Source organism: Lepidochelys kempii, chromosome 3 (assembly GCF_965140285.1).
Source record: "Lepidochelys kempii isolate rLepKem1 chromosome 3, rLepKem1.hap1, whole genome shotgun sequence".
NCBI lineage: Eukaryota > Metazoa > Chordata > Testudines > Cheloniidae > Lepidochelys > Lepidochelys kempii.
In genome coordinates, this window is record NC_136382.1 from 132,366,579 (window position 1) to 132,380,468 (window position 13,890).

Here is a 13,890-nt window from a genome sequence, read left to right on the forward strand (position 1 = left end):
TCACTCACTTTGTCTCTCACATATTCTGAGACCAACACAGCTATGACACTTCATAGAAACATCCTAACATTTGGGATATGAAGAGGCTACGGCACAGAGGAATTGCCATGCCTGGGCACACCAATGGTCCAATACAGTGCAGTATCCCTTTTCAACAGTGACCGTAGTGGGATGTGCCAATGAAAGGCAAAAATTCCAATAATGCACCTGGGAAATAGCTTTGATGGGATGCAGCAAAATGTCTTTCTTATCCCAACTAGAGATTGGCTTACTCCCTGAAGCATGAAGATTGATAGCACTCATAAACTGGACCCTTGCTAATGCAATTGTAGAGACTATTGCTATTCATATACATGTCTAATCCTCTTTTGAATCATAGTGTGCTACTTGCTTCAGTAATACTGTGCAACTGTGAGTCCCGTTGCCATCTAAAAAGCTGAGTGTGGCTGCAGTCAAGTTCTGAGGCCCTGAGGGTGGCCATGCTAAGACGAGAGAGCGATGGGCAACTATTACACAATTTGTCACTATAGCACTTTGGGCTGTGATCTTATCAGATCTTACAAGCTAAGTAGATTGGACCAGGGGAGTAGCTAGATGGAAAACTTACAGCAGAACCCCCAGATGATACCCATAGTAATCTGGCCAAATTCTCATTTGGTAGGTATTCTTCACTTTCAGTCTTAGACTTATTGTCTGTGGTACTCATCTGGCCCCATCAACATACTGTCTGCACAGGTCACAATTTTTAGCCTCACAACACCTCTGTGAGGTAGGGAAGTACCATTATCCCCATTTTACAGATGGGAAACTGAAACACAGAGAGACTAGTGACTTGCCCAAGGTCACACAAAAAGCCTGTAACAGAACTAGGACTTCAACCTCATCTAGGTTGTAGGGTAGTGTGACAGGTTTCGGTCGATCCTCCGAAACTCTAGGGGCGATGGAGAGCTATGGTCTCACTGGCAGGCCTCCGCCACACCTTCCGGGCGTTGGGGAATTAGCGGGGAAGATGTGCCGGCCATAGTCAGTAGCGCACCCCTCCGGCAGGGGAGCGCCGGCACGAGTCCGTAGCGCGCCCCTCAGGCAGGTTGGCCGGGGTAGGGGAACGCAGGCCCACCCAACTCCACTGCGTTCCAGCCCAGGGCCCTGACAGTGGCGGGAGGCGAAAGTCCCGCCGCTGGGTCAGCGGGGCCGTCCGCGCCCGCTGACCAAACACACCCACCCCACGGTGTAGTTCGGCCCCTGGGCTACTTCCTACCCGGTCTCTCAGGCGGGTCGCTCCGGTCCCGCCATCTCCTCCGGGTATTCCGCTGCGGGCAGCTCCGGTCCCTCCATCTCGTCCGAGTATTCTGCTGCGGGCCACTCCCGCTCCCCCTCTGTACCGGACTCACGCTGGCCCGGGCTGCAGTCAGGCCCCTCCAGGTCCTCTGGGTATTCAGCGGCTGGCAGTCCTGGTTGCCATAGGCCTTCCTCCCGGTCGGGCTCCTCCTTGCCCAGGGCTTCGCCTGGGTCAGCAGCAGGATCACGAGGGAGCAGCCAGCCGCCTGTGTCTGTCTCCCTCCCTGGTGCTCTTTTCACTGGGCAGAGGGCCCTGCCCTTTGTACTTCCTGTCCCACCCTTCCCCTTCCAGGGATTGGCGGAAGCTTGACCTGACCCCGCCCCCTCAGGCTGAGAGGGTGGATCTTTACCCTCTGGCTCGGAGGGGAGCCACCCTGGCTCCCTACATACTCCACCCCTCAAATCCAGCTCCTGATCTTCGGAGCTGGCGTCCTCACCTTCTCCGAGGAGGGATAGGAAATCCGCATTGGCGTTGTCTTGTCCCACCTGATGGTGAATCGTGAAGGCATAGGCTGCAGAGCGAGATACCATCGCATCAGCCTGGCATTATTGTCCTTCATCTTATTAAGCCACTTCAGGGGTGCATGGTCCGTAACCAGTATAAAGGGGGCCCCGAGGAGGTAGTAGCGGAGAGCATCGACTGCCCACTTAACGGCTAGGGCCTCTTTCGCCACGACGGAGTAGTTCCGTTCTCTGGGGAACAGCTTCCGACTGAGGTAAACAATCGGGTGTTCCTCCCCGTCCACCTCCTGAGAGAGGACCGCCCCAAGCCCAACACCTGAGGCATCTGTCTGGACAATAAAGTCATGATGAAAGTCAGGGCTGAAGAGTATTGGATCGCTACACAGCCGTTCTTTGATAGTTCGAAAGGTCTTCTCGCACTCGTTGGACCAATGCACCCGGCGGGGACTGTCCTTGGTCAAGAGCTCCGTTAGCGGGGCTGTAATGCTTGTAAAGTGGGGTACAAACCGCTGGTAATAACCAGCTAAGCCCAAAAATTGACGTACTTGCCTCTTCGTGGTCGGCACCGGACATTCCTGGAGTGCTTGGACCTTCCCGATGAGGGGGCGGACCTGTCCCCGGCCCAAGGTGTACCCCAGGTAAGTGGTTTCCTCCTGCCCGATTTGGCATTTTTTTGGGTTGGCCATAAGTCCGGCTGCGCGGAGGTCCCGGAGGACTGCCGCTACTTGGTTCAGATGTTCCTCCCAGTTATTGCCATAGATGACCACATCGTCCAGGTAGGCCGCTGTGTATTTCGTGTGTGGTTGCAACACCCGGTCCATCAAACGCTGGAAGGTTGCTGGGGCCCCATGTAGGCCAAAAGGCATCCGGGTGAAATGGTATAACCCTGAAGGGGTGGCAAACGCGGTCTTCTCCTTGGACCTGGGATCCAAGGGGATCTGCCAGTACCCTTTGGTGAGATCTAAAGTGGTGATATAAAGGCCTCCCCGAGCCAGTCGAGGAGCTCATTGACGCGAGGCATCGGATAAGCGTCAAATTTTGAGATGACGTTTACCCTCCGGAAGTCAATGCAAAACCGCCGGCTCCCATCGGGCTTCGGTACAAGGACGACGGGGCTCCGCCACTCGCTCTGGGAGGGCTCAATAACACCCAGCTCCAATGTCACCTGGACTTCCTCCTCTATGGCCTCCCACATTTGCCTAGGCAATGGCCGGGTTGTCTCTCAGACCACCACCCCGGGTTCCGTCTGGATCACATGGTAGGTGAGTGTAGTCCACCCAGGTTTCGTGGTGAACATCTTGGGGAATGCCCTCACTAAGCAGAGTGCCTGTTCTCGCTGCTCGACGGTGAGTGTCTCTGCTAGCTGGGGTTCACCATTATCCGACTCCCCGGGTGGTTGGGGCCCCAGTTCCAGTTCGGGGGGATATGGGGCCACTAGGAGCCCTTCCCGGTCTTGCCAAGGTTTTAAGAGGTTTACATGATAAATCTGCTTTTCCTTCCGGCGACCAGGTTGCTGAATCTCATAGGTTACCAGCCCTACCTGGCGGAGGACCTCATACGGACCCTGCCAGCGGGCAAAAAGCTTTGATTCCTCCGAGGGGAGCAGGAAGAGTACTCGGTCCCCTGGCCCAAATGATCGAGCCTGGGCGCCCCAATTGTAGTGCTGCTCCTGGGCTCTTTGGGTGGTGTTTAGGTTCTCCCTCGCGAGCTCGCCCACCCGCGCCAGCCACCCGTGCAGTTGTAAGACATGTTGCAAGAGACCCTGTGTTGCGGACGGGTTGTGTTCCCAAGTCTCCCTCAAGAGGTCCAACACCCCGCGGGGTCGCCGCCCATAGAGGAGCTCGAACGGGGAGAACTTCGTGGACGCCTGTGGGACTTCTCGAATCACCAGTAGTAAAGGAGGGAGCAGTTGGTCCCACTGGCGGAGGTCCTGGGTGGGGAAACGCCGCAACATTCCCTTCAGGGTCCGGTTAAACCGCTCATCCAATCGGTCAGTCTGGGGATGGTAGACCGAGGTCTGCAATTTCTTAATCCCCAATAGGGCACATACCTGGCAGAACAGCTTTGACGTGAAGTTGGTCCCTTGATCAGTGAGTATCTCCTGTGGGAGGCCCACCTTTGTGAAGATCTTCACGAGTTCCGCAGCGATAGTGCGGGCCGGGATACTTCTTAAGGGGATGGCCTCCGGGAAGCGGGTGGCATAGTCCATCAGGACGAGGATGTATTGATGGCCTGCCTTGTTTTTTGGGAAAGGCCTGACCAGGTTCATTGCTACCCGTTCAAATGGCACACCTATGACTGGTAACGGGACCAGGGGGGCCTTCCGTACCCCGGCCGGGGCTGCATGTTGGCAGTCTGGGCACGATGCACAATACTCCTTCTCCTCACGGTGGACGCCGAGCCAGAAGAACCTGGCCAGGACCCTGGCCACGGTTTTTTCCTGCCCTAAATGGCCAGCAGCTGGGATGTCATGTGCAAGCTTCAGGACAGCCTGACGATGGATGCAGGGGACCACGAGTTGGGTCCGGACCACTTGGGTCTGGGGGTCTCGGTCAAGGCGGTAGAGCCGCTCGTGGTTGAGTTCAAACCTGGGCCATTGGGTGGTGCACTGCGCCTCCACGACCTCACCATCCACCGGGCCAGCTGCTCATAGGCAAACTGGAGCGTAGGATCCTCCCTTTGATCTCTGCTAAACTCCACCAGGTCAGGAGGGAGACCCGCCATTTCCAGGCCATCCTGCCTGGGGGTGAGGCGTGGGTCAGCTCCAGGGTCGGAGCTCGAGTCAGGTCCTGTCTTCTCCTCAGGCGGGGCTCCCTCGAACACCTCTTTGGTGGGTAGGGATTGGAGCACCTCGACGAAGTCTGGCCAGTCACGGCCCAGGATCACTGGATAGGCGAGGGATGACCCCACCGCCACATTCATTAACTGAGTTACTCCGTGCACCGTGATGGGGACCCGCACCATGGGGTACGATTTTACGTCTCCGTGGATGCACTGAATCCGTAGTTCCCCGACGGTCCGCTTGGTGTCCGCGACAAGCGCCTGGCGGACAAGAGTCTGCCCACAACCTGAATCGACTAGACCCACCACGGGGACCCCGGCGACTTCCATGGGAGCTGTCAGTTTGGCCACGGAGGGCAGACGGGCCCGTCGCTCCCCGGCGCATACCAAGCCAAAGTTGAAGTCCATTGCAGGACAGCCCCGTTGCAGATACCCATATTCACCACATCGGAAACCAGGTTCTACCTCTGGGCACGCCAGCCGCGTGGGGGCACCAGTGGGGCCACAGAGTGGGCTGGGGCCTGGTGGTCGGGTTACACGTCCAGGGCCGGAGAGTGGTTTTGACTCAGGCCGTCAGGAAAACTCGGTCCTGCCGCCTTCTGGTCGTCGGGTACGGTGGGGTGCGTTGGTTTGGGAGGTGGACCCCCTCCACTCAAGTTTCTGTGCATTGGGTCCAGGGTTTGGGGGGTGGGCGGCCGGTCCTATAGGGGTCTCAGCCTTGAGAAAGTCCTCCATAAGCGCGACGGCCATGCTCAGACTTTGTGGCCGGAGCCATAACACCCAAGCCCTCCCCTGGGGTGGGAGGATGTGCACGAATTGTTTGAGGATGACCTGTTCCATCACCTCAGCTGCGGTTCAACGCTCGGGTTGGAGCCATCGGGTACCTGCATCCTTCAGTTCCTGTGCCACCGCCCGGGGTCTGGCACCCGGTGGGTAGACCTTTTCCCGAAACCGTCGCCGAAAGGTTTCCGGGGTAATGTCGAAGGCATCCAAGATAGCTGCTTTCACTTGAGTGTAAATGCGGGCCTCATCCTCTGGGAGCCCACGGTAAGCCTTCTGGGCTAGCCCCATCAGATATGGGGCGAGGAGCGTCGCCCATTGGTCAGGCGCCCAACCAGCCACTGAGGCAACCCGCTCGAAGGTCACTAGGTAGGCTTCCGGGTCATCCTCAGGCCCCATCTTGGCCAGACAGATAGGTGGGGCGGGAGGGGTCGGGGTGGCTGCCCGCTCCGGTTGAGCACCACCATGGCCCGACCACAGGGTTGCAAGCTGCTGGAAGCACTGGGTTTGTTGTTCCTGGTACTGGGCCCCCAGGATTTGAAGCAACTGCTGCTGGTGGGCACCTAGCTGCTGCATGAGTTGGTGCTGCTGCTGTTGCTGGCTCTCAGCCAGGAACTTGATAAGCCTTTCCATCTCCATCTTTCCAGTAGGGGAGTTTCAGAGGCGCCCTCACACTAACCGCTTTCGGCGGGGGTTGGGATCGCCTGCCCGCATTCTCCACCACTTGTGACAGGTTTCGGTCAATCCTCCGATCCCCTAGGGGCAATGGAGAGCTACGGTCTCACTGGCAGGCCTCCGCCACACCTTCCGGGCATTGGGGAATTAGCGGGGAAGGTGTGCCGGCCAGAGTCAATAGCGCGCCCCTCAGGCAGGGGAGCGCCGGCACGAGTCCGCAGCGCGCCCCTCAGGCAGGGGAGAGCCAGCACAAGTCTGCAGCGTGCCTCTCCGGCAGGGGAGCACCAGCACGAGTCAGGAGCGCGCCCCTCCGGCAGGGGAGCACCGGCACGAGTCAGTAGCATGCCCCTCAGGCAGGTTGGCCACGGTAGGGGAACGCAGGCCCACCCAACTCCACTGCGTTCCAGCCCAGGGCCCTGACAGTGGCGGGAGGCGAAAGTCCCGATGCTGGGTCAGCGGGGCCGTCCGCGCCCGCTGACCAAACACACCCACCCCACAGTATAGTTCGGCCCCTGGGCTACTTCCTACCCGGTCTCTCAGGCGGGTCGCTCCGGTCCCTCCATCTCCTCCGGGTATTCCGCTGCGGGCAGCTCCGGTCCCTCCATCTCGTCCGAGTATTCTGCTGAGAGCCGCTCTGGTCCCTCCATCTCCTCCGGTATTCCGCTGCGGGCAGCTCCAGTTCCTCTGGGTATTCCACTGCGGGCCACTCCCGCTCCCCCTCTGTATCGGACTCACGCCGGCCTGGGCTGCAGTCAGGCCCCTCCAGGTCCTCTGGGTATTCAGCAGCTGGCAGTCCTGGTTGCCATAGGCCTTCCTCCCGGTCGGGCTCCTCCTTGCCCAGGGCTTCGCCTGGATCAGCAGCAGGATCGCGAGGGAGCAGCCAGCCACCTGTGTCTGTCTTCCTCCCTGGTGCTCTCTTCACGGGCCAGAGGGCCCCGCCCTTTGTACTTCCTGTCCCACCCTTCCCCTTCCAGGGATTGGCGAAAGCTTGACCTGGCCCCTCCCCCTCAGGCTGAGAGGGTGGATCTTTACCCTCTGGCTTGGAGGGGAGCCACCCTGGCTCCCTACAGGTAGCCACTGGACTATGCATCCCTCAAGCTACACCATTATTATGTATTACTAAACAGCTTCTAGACTATGCCAGCACTGACTGTAGTGCAAAGGTGGGGGAAGTGATTCTGGTAGACACCGTTTGCAACATTTTTAAGAACTTATTTGGTGATCATACAGGATAGAAAGTGCTATACAAAGGAAAGCTATTGTTATTCAAGTGTTTTAACAAATTCTTCTAGATAGTCCACACATTGGCCATGATGACTCCTCAGAGAAAAATAGTTTAGATAATTCATGTGAAAAGAGCAGCTCTTGGAATGAGTTCTTACTGCTGGTTCTTCAACATGAATGTATTGCTAGAAACAAGCATCTGGCACTACTGTTCTTTTTTGGTAAGCATTATGGCCAGCACGCAGGATCTGGGGTTTAAGAACTCTGGGTGGAAAACATGTAGCATTTCACAGAAGGTTCTTGCTTTTCTTTTAATGAATCACAGACATTGGTGGCTGGCTTTTATTTACTGCTCAGTGATCAGCTGGTGCATCTCCTATCTCGTGGGACAACATTTCTAATGGGGATGTAGAGCCTGGAGCTAAAATGTGAAACAGAGACTGCATAAGGAAAAGACTTAGGATCAATATATAGATCAGAGCCATATTAGAAATGTGACAGCTCCCATGCACACCCTAAGAGAGGAGAGCAGAAAGGAACGGGTACAGTTGTGTGTGTATATAGTAGGAAGACATAGTCTGCCACCTGATCACTAAAGTATTCACTCTGCTGCCAACATATAACTGCAAAAATGTCCGTCAAGCCGGTCAAGTTACCAATGACCTTAACAATTTCATTTTTTCTTAGGGAGCCTTATCTAGCACCCATTAAAGTCCAGGGAGTTTTTGGTATTGGCTTGGGAACAGAGGCAGATCCGCTAAGATCCTGCATAAACGAGAGCAGTAAATTTGAAAGATTTCTCAGCAGTTTAAGCATCCCACAGCTACAGAGAGAGGCAGCCTAGGGGTATTGCTCATCGTTGCCATTTGAGTGACTAGGAGTAAAGGTTGCCCAGTAAAAGCTGCAGTTCTCTCATATGATATTTATTCAGTACCATATTATAATGGACTTTGGAGTATAAACAAAATCTAGTGGCTGAAATCAGAAATCAGCAATGTTCACATTGGAAATAAGGTGCACACATTTAACAGGGAGGGGGATTAACTATTGAGACAGATCACCAAAGGATGAGGTGGATTTTTTACTACTTGATGTCTTTAAATTAAGATTGGATCCCTTTCTAAAAGATATGCTCTAGTTCAACCCTAGATTATTGGACCTGATGCAGGAAACACTGGGAGGAATTCTATGACCTGTGCTCTTACAGGAGTTTCGTGTATATGATCGTAATGATCCGTCCGGCTTTAAAATCTATGAATCTGTGTCTCGTCATGTAATAGAAATGCAATGAAAAGTGGGTAGGCATGTATGTGTCTGTCAGTCTGTGCTCCAGCAAATGCTTGCAGGGCTGCCCACAGTGCTAGAATACAAGAAATGCAGAAGTGTGCTCAAAATGTATTTAAAATCCTGTTCCTGGGTTCTGTCACCATCAAAAGTAGGGTCCCAGAGGAGAGCAGGTGTAATCACTCTGTAGGCTGAGTGCAGGAAATACTCACTATCTGTCAACGGCTCCTAAGAAAATACATCCCTTCCCACCACAACGAACTCCCCATTACAAATCCCATAGGTGAGCCCCCATCTGGTGAAGATTCTATAAACCCGCAAGGACTCACTTCATCTGAAGCCTCACTGGCAGGTGACATCTCCACTCACTATATCAAATGCATGATAGGAAGAGGAGGTAGAATGAGTCTCTTTGGACTTCCTGGGGAAATCCCATCCCTAAAAGAAATGCCCACGAAACTCAACATAATGGGGTCCTCATAGGCCCTGTGAGATGGGTTGCAGGGTTACAGTCTGACCTGCATCTGGGGTGGCACACAGGAGTAGACCAGACTTGGAGCATTGCAATTTCTCCCCTGCTCCCACCTTGCTCTGGGGCAGAAGTAAATCACCTCATCCCTTTTCAGGGCACAACTTACTCCTCCCTACATGTACTCAGCAAACTACTCAGGCCAATGAGCAGTGGGGCAGAGCCAGGGCTCCTCCCACATCCTAGCCTCCTCTCACTTGCTTGCAGCAGGGAGAGTTGGGTAAGCAGCCACTGCTCTCCCCACTACAGCTGAAGTCACACTCTGAGCAGAGCTGAGCAGGAGAGCACCAGGGGGGTATTACGTCTTTGGACCCCTCCCCACAGCCACGTAAGTGCTGTGACAACCCAGTCCTCTGTGGGGCCTTAACCACTGATCGTTTGTAGTTAGTGTTCTGAATGTTTCATCCTTGAAAATACATCAGAAGCTATTTTAAGGATAATTTTATTATCGACAAAGGAAATAATACGTGGTCTGTAAAACCGGCACAACCGCCTCCTCCCATGGGTTCTGAGCAGGAATAGAACTGAGGCTCTTCAGTAGCTAAGCACAATCCTCTACCCCCTGAGCTAAAGGATCACCTAAGAACTGCTAGGTGTACTAGGCACTTAACCTCCCAGAGGACCAGCAACAAGCAGGGAATATATCACATTTGGCAATCACGTTACACACATCAGTCACTTTTTTTCTTGTTAGGAGACATGGTGATTCATCCTCCAGCCCTGAGACCTGAATAATCAATAAGCCAGACAGTGCATATGACGCCCTAAAAATATCACTAAACAATTTGCCTGAGAACGAAAAATGTTCATTCCTGTAGAAACTAGCTAGCAGTCAAATAACTTTGCATTGATTGTCCTAGTTATAGATATACTGTGTGGTCCCCATATAAGCCATATCAAGTATTACCAAGCTTTTCAATGTGATGACATTTGCATCAGGCTTTAATCTTCTGTAGAAAGGAAGTTGTGGGTTTTAAATCCTTATTCAGGATGATTGAGTCAAGAGCTGCATTCCTAACATAAGAGGATAAAAGCATAGCCCACCAAAGGGGCTGTAAGCACTCTAAGAAATATTTTAATGAGCAAGGGTCAGTAGTGCTTATGCATTTGATGTCACCATTTATTTTATTAGATAGGTTCACAAGCTGCAATCTCTATTCATTTTTAATGTTTACTATCAAGAAAGTACCAAATTAAATCAGTGCCCATTCGTCAGATTGCTGCATGGCTGTCACTTGTCTGTTAACTATCTAATAATTACAATACATTGCCCCTCTACAGCATCTGTCATCCAAGAAGCTCAAAGCATTTCAATTTAAGCCTACTGAAAAGTAGGGCTGAAAATGTGTTCTTTTGGCTAATTGTTCACAAGTTCAGAGCACAGTGACAGTAAAACATTAGAAATAACATTTTATAAATAAGTGTATGACATTTATAATAAAGGTATAAATAATCTTGATCCTGATTGGGTACAGCACAAAAATATTGTTCTCTAAAACAAGTGGAACACAGGTTTCTAATACTATGGGATAATCTAAGGCCTTTTCTTGGAGACACTGGACTGAAGCAGTTAGAATAAAGGAGCCAAAGCTACACCTTTGCAACACCAGTGAAGAAGTCAAAATACTGGGGGGGAAAAGTAATGGTGGTTTCCCAAGCTCCACCCACAATCCAAGCTCCACTCCCTAGGGGTCACCAAGACACACCATTCATAGTAGATTGTACAAACCTTATCAGATGATATCCCTCTTCTTTCTCATGTCCTTTGATCAGCAGTGAGCTAGCTGGCACTGACGTTCAAATAGTCATCACTGGGATTCAGAGTTAACACCCCACTGAGGCAAGTGCAGGTGGTTTGCGCCTCTCAGAGATATTGTCTGCAAATTCGAGCAGGCAGAAATTCATGGGTTAACATTTGATTCACATTTTGAAGAGTTTTTTCGGCAATCTCAAGGGCTAGATAAAAAATTTTTATTATGGTTTAGATTGTGGAGTACAAGAGTGCAATTACCATGAACAAGTACCAGCTTGTGGAGTCACTGTGAGATGGTCCAGCTTATTCCCTGCTTTGAAACAGCACTAGTCTTCACACACCCCCAGGGACTTAGTGCACCAGCCAGTGCAGGGCACATCTCTAGTCACTGTGCGTAGGGAACCCAAGGACTGGGGTTGTGGCCATTCCTGCGCAGGAGGAGCCCAAGGAGGTGTGGAGAGCTTTTGTTACACACCCTCTCCCACACATTGGGCACTGGCATAAGTCCAGCCAAAACCTGTCCCTAACAGCAAGCACTCTACAGCATCAGTCTGTTTAGGATGGGATTTCCAAAGGAACCTAACTTCCTTGGACCTTAATTCATCCTGTGCTGCTGACCCATCCGGCAGGTCACTTCCTCCACTGATTACAGTCACTCGCTAGTTGTGGGACTTCTTCTCAGGTGCTGCCAGCACATCCAGTCTCCTCTGTCACTGTCTTCTGCCAATTCTTCCTTGGCCTCCCTCGCTTTCTCTTTCCTCCCTCAGTTCAGTGCTTGCTCAGCATGTTTCCCATCTCAGAGTACGTGTTCCAGCCACCTGCGCCTTCTTTCTTTGATGATATTTTCTAACATGTAGTGTCTACTAATATGTATCTTCCTCAGCCATCTGCGATGGTCAGTCTCCAGGTTTATATGTAAGAAATTTGTCTCTGTGGCTGGCTTCGGCTATTCCATATCACTTATGCCCAAAGGGCTAAGCTGTGCATCCCCCTTAGCTTTCGGTCTACAGTATGACACATACCTATTGTCTTCATCCACCTCTCCTCACAGTCCCTTTCCCAGTTTGTCATCTCCATTTTTCTCTGCTTACCCTAGACCAGCGTTTTTCAAACTGGGGTCCGCGGACCCCTGGGGGTCCATGAGGGTACTCCAGGGGGTCAGCGGGCCCCACTGATCAACTCCCTCTGATTTCCCCCTCCCTCAACTCCTTGCCCTCCCTCCCAGCACGTCCGGCATGCCACGGATCAGCTGTTCCTTGGCATCCAGGAGGCGCTGGGAAGAAGGGGGAGGAGTGGGCATGGGGCGCATTCAGGAGAGGGAGCAGAAAGAGGTGGGGAAAAGAAGGAGCAGGGGTGGAATGGGGGCAGGAAGAGATGGGGCGGGGCCTTCGGGGAAGGGGTGGGGGTGGGGTCTGGGGCTGAATGGGGGTTTGGGGGTCCACAAAAAATTCTAATCAAAATAGGGGTCCTTGGGTTGCTAAAGTTTGAGAACCACTGCCCTAGACTGAAGCAATTTGGAGAAGGGGCCCTGCTTTCATCTTTTTCTCTAAAGCCCCAGGCACATATATGGCATGCTGCAAGTCCAACATACAGGGTCAATATTCTAAGCTACTGATATCATTACTTAATTTTGCCAAACTAAAGCAATAGCAGGCTATCAAATCTTGACCAAACCATTCCCTCAGCCCTTTTATCCAGGACCAGTTGAGACAGGACACTGCAAACTGAGTCATTTTTACAGACACCAACAACAATGCTACAAATAACCAATAAACTTGCTAATTCTTTACCTTAATACTGAGTCTTAGTGTATTAAAGGCTCCCACTAAACTGGAAGACAGCTGGGGATTCATCCAGGTAATAATGCTGTCTCTCCTCTTTGTTGCAGTCTTTCTTTTTTGCACAATGGTATTGTACTATGCAATAGGATGCGTTGGGCCAAGTTCATTCCTACTGTCAATCCGCTGATGTCACCAGGATTGAATTTGGCCCTTCGTGCTTATTGCATTGGTAGAGCTTTCCATCATATAGCCTAGGGGCAGTTATATGAAGTCCCCCTCCTCAGGAGAGAGAATAAGGAAGAAACATAACAGTACTCAAAATACTCACCATATCTTGAAAGGATGGTGGTACTTATCCCTTCATCAGTCAGTCTCAAAATGGCTTTCTTGTTGCTTCTGCAGATTGTTCCTGCTAGGTTTAAAAAGAGTTTCAGCTACCGGATGAAAACATGCTGGGACACATCCTTGCAAATGGGTGATTAGAAAGGTTAGAGGTTATGGGTAAGCCAAAGAGGCAGAAGTGAGGCATAATACTGATGAAAGGGGCTAAAATGTCCAGCTTTTCGAGATAGGTATCCTGACATTTGCACAGCTTAAAGTCTGATGTTTTATGTATTTGGGATCTTTATGTTCCCCATGTATTGTGTTTATATCATAAAAATCCAGATTTCTTTCTGACGTCTGTTGTCTGTCTTTGAAATGCAGCACCACATCCTCCCAGGGGCATGTAAGAAGGATGTGAATTGGGGTATTAGTTGTCACCTGCCATGAACAGACTATCAGAAAACCAGTTTCAGAGTAGCAGCCGTGTTGGTCTGTATTCACAAAAAGAAAAGGAGGACTTGTGGCACCTTAGAGACTAACCAATTTATTTGAGCATAAGCATCCGATGAAGTAAGCTGTAGCTCATGAAAGCTTATGCTCAAATAAATTTGTCAGTCTCTAAGGTTCCACAAGTCCTCCTTTTCTTTTTATCAAAAAACCCTCACTTCCAATCAGCCACAGCAGCACATGGTCTAGTCTTAGTCTCTAAGGTGCCACAAGTACTCCTGTTCTTTTTGTGGATACAGACTAACACGGCTGCTACTCTGAATTCTAGCGGATGGCATCTATTTGCAAACACTTCAGGATGAAAACTGCCCTGGGATGATTGTGTAGCTCCTATTGGTTTCAATGAGAGCTGCATGTGGATTGCTGAAGGCAAACAGATCTCATCCTGCATTTTTTCTGCATTCTAATCTGACTTCAGTGGGCACTGCTGTGCAAAGAGTGCACCATAGAGC

At 51.7% G+C, this 13,890-nt stretch overlaps 1 long non-coding RNA gene across 1 annotated transcript in view; it reads right to left on the reverse strand.

The window, feature by feature from the left end:
* LOC140908294 (uncharacterized) overlaps positions 1–13,012 on the reverse strand; it is a 159,971-nt gene extending 146,959 nt beyond the window's left edge. The window contains exons 1-2 of the long non-coding RNA XR_012157826.1: positions 12,936–13,012; positions 10,803–10,950 (exon numbers count right to left, since the gene is read on the reverse strand). This is a non-coding gene — a long non-coding RNA (uncharacterized LOC140908294). The remainder of the gene's footprint in view (positions 1–10,802; positions 10,951–12,935) is intronic.
* Between the last annotated feature and the right edge of the window lie 878 nt (positions 13,013–13,890).